Raw genomic sequence first — 8,883 nt, 5'->3', positions numbered from 1 at the left:
CTACCACCACCACCACCATTACTACTACCACCACCACCATTATTACTACTACCACCACCATCATTACTACTACCACCACCACCACCATCATTACTACTACCACCACCACACCACCATCATTACTACTACCACCACCCCAACACCACCCCCACCACCATCATTACTACTACCACCACCACCACCATTACTACTACCACCACCACCATCATTACTACTACCACCACCACCACCATTACTACCACCACCACCATCATTACTACTACCACCACCACCACCATTAAACTACTACCACCACCACCACCATTAAACTGTTACCACCACCACCACCACCACCATTACTACTACCACCACCACCACCATTACTACTACCACCACCACCACCACCACCAGCATTACTACTACCACCACCACCACCACCACCACCATTAAACTATTACCGTTACCACCACCACCACAACCACCACCACCATTAAACTATTACCATTACCACCACCACCATCACAACCACCACCACTATTAAACTATTACCGTTACCACCACCATCATCATTACTACTACCACCACCACCACAGCCATTAAACTATTACCGTTACCACCACCACCATCATTACTACTACCACCACCACCATCATTACTGCTACCTCCACCATCATTACTACTACCACCGCCACCACCACCACCATCATTACTACTACCACCACCGCCACCATTAAACTATTACCGTTACCACCACCACCATTTCTACTACCACCACCATCACTACTACCACCACCACCACCATCCCCACCACCATTAAACTATTACCCTTACCACCACCACCACCATTACTACCACCACCACCATCATTACTACTACCACCACCACCATTAAACTATTACCGTTACCACCACCACCACCACCATCATTAATACTACCACCACCACCACCACCGCCATTCAAATATTACCGTTACCACCACCCCTACACACTGTACCACCATTATTTGGATTAACAATACTAATAATAAGTAAGTTACTGGTTACTATGCAGATGTTATTATTAAGTGTCTGCAAGATCACCACTTCACCCATTAGTATTTTTAGTTTTTCCTCTGGGACCAAAAGATTTGGAATTGTAGTAATTTGTACCACCACCATGTATTAAATTTTCTCACAGTAGAGGAGGCAGTGCATCTCTGTCTCTACCACCCTGTTGTGCTGTGACCACATAGACACTCACTACTCTCTGGGTAGCCACCACATCTTTTTATGTCTGCCTGTTTCCATTGCCAGTTGGTGGTCACTCAGCCTGTACTTGGTTAGAATCTGACTCTCCTTTATCTCTGACAGAGTAGAGATTATCATTACTCTGTCTCCATCCTTTCTCACCACCATCTATTATATATACCACCATCCTTCTCACCTCTCTATCCTTACTACTATCCTTCCACCACCTCTCTCTATCCTTTCTCCACCTCCATCCTTTCTCTACCACCACCACCATCATTACTACTACCACCACCTCTATCCTACTCACCTCCACCATCATTTACTCCACTCTCTATCCTTTCTCTCTTTCTCTCTATCCTTTCTCTCACTCTCTCTATCCTTTCTCTCTATCCTTTCTCTCTATCCTTCCACCACCTCATCTTTATTACCACCACCACCACCATTACTACTACCACCACCATCATTACTACTACCACCACCACCATTACTACTCTCACTCTCTCTCCTCTCATTACTATCCTACCACCATCCTTTCTCACCACTATCATTACTTCCACTCTCGTTCCATTCTACTTTCTCACTCATCCTTTCTCTCTATCCTTCCCTCTTGTTCACCACCACCTATCCTTTTCTCTCTATCCTTTCTCTCTATCCACCACCTCTCGTTCTCACCACCTCTATCCTTTCCCCCCATCAGACCCTGTCTCTCACCCATGTCACCACTGCCACCACCTTCCCTCTACCACCAAGGTTACCGTGTCAAGGATAAATTGACTTTAGATGAATTAAGTGTCCATTAAGGTGGTAATTGTTTCATAATGTGGTCTGCCCTAGAGACATGGTGGGTTGGGAACATGGCAGGGGCTGTCAGAGCTGCTTTGGGTGAGTAAGATAGTGAGGCCACTGAACCATCATTAGGGAGAGAGAGGGGGAGGAAATTAGAATGTATACCTGGAGGTGACCATTTCTACTACCACCACCATCACTACTACCACCACCACCACCATCCCCACCCCTAGACACAACTACGACAACATAACCAACAAAACGGGTCACACTGTTTTCGCTGGGTATGTACATAGTCAATGGCTGGCTTAGGAGACACCACGGTATTAGGGGACTCATACGGTAGATACACCATAGTTAATCTCTTGGCAGTAATAGTGTCACCAACCTCAACCCAGAGTCTCTGAGTGTTCACTGTCAGCCCACTGACACCCTTGTCAGATCACAGCAAAATCACAACTACTTGAATGGAGCAATGATCAACCATGAAGCATCAAGGCCTAACAAACTGCATACTATTAACAAATGCTATAGATGGAAGGAAGGTGGTGTAGAAACCTACCAAAAACTATTGGTCAACAATAAATCGAATCCCTCCTTGAAAACATCCTGGACAAAATGTTTTCCTGCAACAGTGAAGTGTAAATTTAGCATTAGGAAGCCTGAACAATATACAGTGCTACCTCCCCTGCGAAAGTATTGACCCCTTGAACTTTCACTACCTCTTAGCCACATCTTTTTATGTCTGCCTGTTTCTATTTGCCAGTTGGTGGTCACTCAGCCTTACAAACATAAAGACATAAAACTGTATTTTTTTTGTGAAGAATCAACAAGTGGGACACAATCATGAAGTGGAACGACATTTATTGGATATTTCAAACTTTTTTAACAAATCAGAAACTGAAAAATTGGGCGTGCAAAATTATTCAGCTCCCCTTAAGTTAATACTTTGTAGCGCCTATCTTTTGCTGCGATTACAGCTGTAAGTCGCTTGGGGTATGTCTCTATCAGTTTTGCACATCGAGAGACTGAATTTTTTTCCCATTCCCCCTTGCAAAACAGCTCGAGCTCAGTGAGGTTGGATGGAGAGCATTTGTGAACAGCAGTTTTCAGTTCTTTCCACAGATTCTCGATTGGATTCAGGTCGGGACTTTGACTTGGCCATTCTAACACCTGGATATGTTTATTTTTGAATGGCCATTCCATTGTAGATTGCTTTATGTTTTGGATCATTGTCTTGTTGGAAGTCCTTTCTTCTATGGAAGACTTCTAAATCTCCGTCCCAGTCTCAGGTCTTTTGCAGTCTCCATCAGGTTTTCTTCCAGAATGGTCCTGTATTTGGCTCCATCCATCTTCCCATCAATTTTAACCATTTTCCCTGTCCCTGCTGAAGAAAAGCAGGGCCAAACCATGATGCCGCCACCACCATGTTTGACAGTGGGGATGGTGTGTTCAGAGATGATGAGCTGTGTTGCTTTTACGCCAAACATAACGTTTTGCATTGTTGCCAAAAAGTTCAATTTTGGTTTCATCTGACCAGAGCACCTTCTTCCACATGTTTGGTGTGTCTCCCAGGTGGCTTGTGGCAAACGTTAAACAACACTTTTTATGGATATCTTTAAGAAATGGCTTTCTTCTTGCCACTGTTCCATAAAGGCCAGATTTGTGCAATATACGACTGATTGTTGTCCTATGGACAGAGTCTCCCACCTCAGCTGTAGATCTCTGCAGTTCATCCAGAGTGATCACAGTTCATCCAGAGTGATCATGGGCCTCTTTGGCTGATCAGTCTTTTCCTTGTATGAGCTGAAAGTTTAGAGGGACGGCCAGGTCTTGGTAGATTTGCAGTGGTCTGATACTCCTTCCATTTCAATATTATCGCTTGCACAGTGCTCCTTGGGATGTTTAAAGCTTGGGAAATCTTTTTGTATCCAAATCCGGCTTTAAACTTCTTCACAAAACAGTATCTTGGACCTGCCTGGTGTGTTCCTTGTTCTTCATGATGCTCTCTGCGCTTTAACGGACCTCTGGGACTATCACAGTGCAGGTGCATTTATACGGAGACTTGATTACACACAGGTGGATTGTATTTATCATCACTAGTCATTTAGGTCAACATTGGATCATTCAGAGATCCTCACTGAACTTCTGGAGAGAGTTTGCTGCACTGAAAGTAAAGGGGCTGAATAATTTTGCACGCCCAATTTTTCAGTTTTTGATTTGTTAAGAAAGTTTGAAATATCCAATAAATGTTGTTGCACTTCATGATTGTGTCCCACTTGTTGTTGATTCTTCACAAAATAATACAGTTTTATATCTTTATGTTTGAAGCCTGAAATGTGGCAAAAGGTCGCAAAGTTCAAGGGGGCCGAATACTTTTGCAAGGCACTGTATTTGACCTATCAGCTAACATATCAGATATAATTTCTGGCAACTAATGACAAATGGTTTGATGAAGAATGCAAAAACCCAAGAATGAAATTGAGAAACCTATCCAAACAAAAACATGGAGACCCAGAACACCTGAGCTTACGCCTTCACAATGGACTCCCGAGTGGCGCAGTGGTCTACGACCCAGCATCTCAGTGCAAGAGGCATCACTGCAGTCCCTGGTTCAAATCCAGGCTGCATCACATCTGACTGTGACTGGGTCCCATAGAGCGGTGCAGCAAACTTTGAAAATGTTTTCAAGTGCAGTCGCAAAAACCATCAAGCGCTATGATGAAACTGCCTCTCATGGGGACCGCCAGATGAGAGGAAGACCCAGAGTTATGGCTGCTGCAGAGGATAAGTGCATTAGAGTTTCCAGCCTTAGAAATTGCAGCCTACAGTTTTTTCCACAGAATTCAAGTAACAGACACATCTCAACATCAACTGTTCAGTGGAGACTGCGTGAATCAGGCCTTCATGGTCGAATTGCTACAAACAAACCACTTCTAAAGGACACCAGTAATAAGAAGAGACTTGCTTGTGCCAAGAAACACGAGCAATGGACATTAGACCGGTGGAAATCTGTCCTTTCATCTGATGAGTCCAAATTTGAGATTTTTTAATCCAGCCACTGTGTCTTTGTGAGATGCAGAGTAGGTGAATGGATGAACTCTACATGTGTGGTTCCCACTGTGAAGCATGGAGGAGGAGGTGTGATGGTGCTTTGCTGGTGACACTGACTGTGATTTATTTAGAATTCAAGGCACACTTAACCAGCATGGCTACCACAGCATTCTGCAGCGATACGCCATCCCATCTGGTTTGGCTCAGTGGGACTATCATTTTCAACATGACAATGACCCAACACACCCCCAGGCTGTGTAAGGGCTATTTGACCAAAGAGAGTGATGGAGTGCTGCATCAGATGACCTGGCCTCCACAATCACCCGACCTCAACCCAATTGTGATGGTTTGGGATGAGTTGGACCGCAGAGCGAAGGAAAATCAGCCAACAAGTGCTCAGCATATGTGGGAACTCCTTCAAGACTGTTGGAAAAGCATTCCAAGCGAAGCTGGTTGAGAGAATGCCAAGAGTGTGCAAAGCTATCATCAAGGTAAAGGGTGGCTCCTTTGAAGATTCTAAAATATATTTTGATTTGTTTAACACTTTTTTTGGTTGCTACATGATTCCATATGTCTTATTTCATAGGTTTGATGTCTTCATTATTATTCTATGATGTAGAAAATAGTTTAAAAAAAAGAAAAACCCTTGAATGAGTATGTGTGTCCAAACTTCTGATTGGTTCTGTATATCAATGAATTGGCGAGGGCACTAGAACAGTCTGCAGCACCCGGCCTCACCCTACTGGAATCAGAAATCAAATGTTTGCTGATGATCTGGTGCTTCTGTCCCCAACCAAGGAGCACCTACAGCAGCGCCTAGATCTTCTGCACAGATTCTGTCAGGGCATTGAATCTCAGTGAGACAAAAATAATGGTGTTCCAGGAAAGATCCAGTAGCCAAGACAACAAATACAAATTCTATCTAGACGCTGTTGCCCTAGAGCACACAAACAACTATACCTACCTTGTCCTAAACATCAACACCACAGGTAACTTGCACTTGACTGTGAATGATTTAAGAGACAAGGCAAGAAGGGCCTTCTATGCCGTCAGAAGGAACAGAATACTCAACATCCCAATTAGGATCTGGCTAAAAATACTTCAATCAATTATCAAACCCATTACCTTCTATGGTTATGAAGGTCTGTCAGACCTCTCACCAGCCAAGAATTCACAAAATGGGACAAACACCCAATTGAGACTCTGCTCAATTGGGTGTTTGCAGAATTAGGACTATACTGCTAGTTATCAAAATCCAGAAAAGAGCTGTTAAATTCTACAACCACCAAAAAGGAAGCGATACCCACACATTCCATTACAAAGCCCTCACCTATAGAGACATGACCCTAGAGAAGAGTCCCGTCAGCCAGCTGGTTCTGGGGCTCTGTTCACAAGCACAAACAGACCCCACAGAGTTCCAGCGCAGAAACACATTTAGACACAACCAAATTATGAGAAAGTTAAAATATAACTATTTGACACTGGAAAGAATCCACACACAAAAAAGTGCAAACTAGAATCAAATCAAATGTATTTATAAAGCCCTTTGTACATCAGCTGATATATTAAAGTGCTGTACAGAAACCCAGCCTAAAACCCCAAACAGTAAGCATGCAATCTGGCCCTAAACAGAGAATACCTGACCACTGTGACTTGATACTACCCATCCCGTATCCGGGATCGTGAATACAGCCTCAGGCTCATTACCATAAGGCAATGTTAACGATTTCTGAAAATCGCAAATGAAATGAAATAAGCCTGCTCTCAAGCTTAGCCTTTTCTTAACAACACTGTCATCTCAGATTTTCAAAATATGCTTTTGAACCATAGCAAATCAAGCATTTGTGTAAGAGTATTGCTAGCTAGCTTAGCATTTAGCATAGCATTTAGCACGCAACATTTTCACAAAAACCAGAAAACCAAATAAATAAAATCATTTACCTTTGAAGAACTTCGGATGTTTTCAATGAGGAGACTCTCAGTTACATAGCAAATGTTCAGTTTTTCCTGAAAGAATCTTTGTGTAGGAGAAATCGCTCCGTTTTGTACATCACATTTGGCTAGCGAAACAAACCGAAAATTCAGTCACCAAAACGTCAAACTTTTTCCAAATTAACTCCACAATATCGACCGAAACATGGCAAACGTTGTTCAGAATCAATCCTCAAGGTGTTTTTTCACATATCTCTTCATTGATATGCCGTTCATGAAAGCCTGCTTTCGTCTCAAATCCCATGGAAAAATACCAGCAGCTGAAAATGATGCAACAATTTCGACGGAGGACACCGGGCGGACACCTGGCAAATGTAGTCTCTTATGGTCAATCTTCCAATGATATGCCTACAAATACGTCACAATGCTGCAGACACCTTGGGGAAACGATAGATAGGGCAGGCTCATTCCTGTCGCATTCACAGCCATATAAGGAGACAATGAAAAACAGAGCCTCAAAAACCCTGCTCATTTCCTGGTTGCAGTTTCATCTTGGTTTTGCCTGTAGCTCCTGTTCTGGGGCACTCACAGACAATATCTTTGCGGTTCTGGAAACCTCAGAGTGTTTTTCCAAAGCTATCAATTATATGCATAGTCGAGCATCTTTTTGTGACAAAATATTGCGCTTAAAACGGGCACGTCGTTTTATCCAAAAATGAAATAGCGCCCCCATAGATTTAAATCCTTGGCTGTGCACAGACTCAGTGAGCATAGCCATGCTATTGAGAGAGGTCACCATTGGCAGACCTGGCTCTCAAGAGAAGACAGGCTATGTGCACACTGCCCACAAAATTAGATGGAAACTGAGCTGCACTTCCTAACCTCCTGCCAAATGTTTAACCATATTAGAGGCACATATTTCCCTCAGATTGCACAAACCAACAAAGAATATGAAAACAAATCAAACATTGATAAAGTCCAATATCTGTTAGGTGAAATACCGCAGTGTGCCATCACAGCAGCAATTTTGTGGCCCGTTGAGAAAAGGGCAACCAGTGGAACACAACATTGTAAATAAAACCTATATTTTTTTCCTTTCATACTTCAACTATTTTCACTTGGTTACAACACTGTACATAGCCAACAATATAATGTTTGAAATGGCTATATTCTTGGAAAACCTTTGTGAGTGTAATGTTTACTGATTGTTTATTTCCCTTGTCCATTTTCTTTTCGTTTATTGTAAACATGTTTCCCATGCCAATAAAGTCAGTATCTCTCTCGCTCTCCCTCTCTCGCTCTCCCTCTCTCGCTCTCCCTCTCTCGCTCTCCCTCTCTCGCTCTCCCTCTCTCGCTCTCCCTCTCTCGCTCTCCCTCTCTCGCGTCTCTAGTCTCTCGCTCTCTAGTCTCTCCCTCTCGCTCGCGTCTCTAGTCTCTCTCTCTCTCTCTAGTCTCTCTCTCTCTCTCTAGTCTCTCTCTCTCTCTCTAGTCTCTCCCTCTCTCTCTAGTCTCTCCCTCTCTCGCATCTCTCCTCTCTCTCTCTCGCGTCTCTAGTCTCTCCCGTCTCTAGTCTCTCCCTCTCTCTAGTCTCTCCCTCTCTCTAGTCTCTCCCTCTCTCTAGTCTCTCCCTCTCTCTAGTCTCTCCCTCTCTCGTCTCTCCCTCTCTCTAGTCAATTCAATTCAATTCAAGGGGCTTTATTGGCATGGGTAACATGTGTTAACATTGCCAAAGCAAGTAAGGTAGATAATATATAAAGTGAAATAAACAATAAAAATTAACAGTAGACATCACACATACAGAAGTTTCAAAACAATAAAGACATTACAAATGTCATATTATATATATATATATATATACAGTGTTTTTACAATGTACAAATGGTAAAGGACACAAGATAAAATA

This window comes from Oncorhynchus masou, chromosome 5 (assembly GCF_036934945.1).
Source record: "Oncorhynchus masou masou isolate Uvic2021 chromosome 5, UVic_Omas_1.1, whole genome shotgun sequence".
NCBI classification, from domain to species: Eukaryota; Metazoa; Chordata; class Actinopteri; order Salmoniformes; family Salmonidae; genus Oncorhynchus; species Oncorhynchus masou.
The sequence above is the reverse complement of the archived record's forward strand: the minus strand, read 5'-3'. Positions refer to the sequence as shown.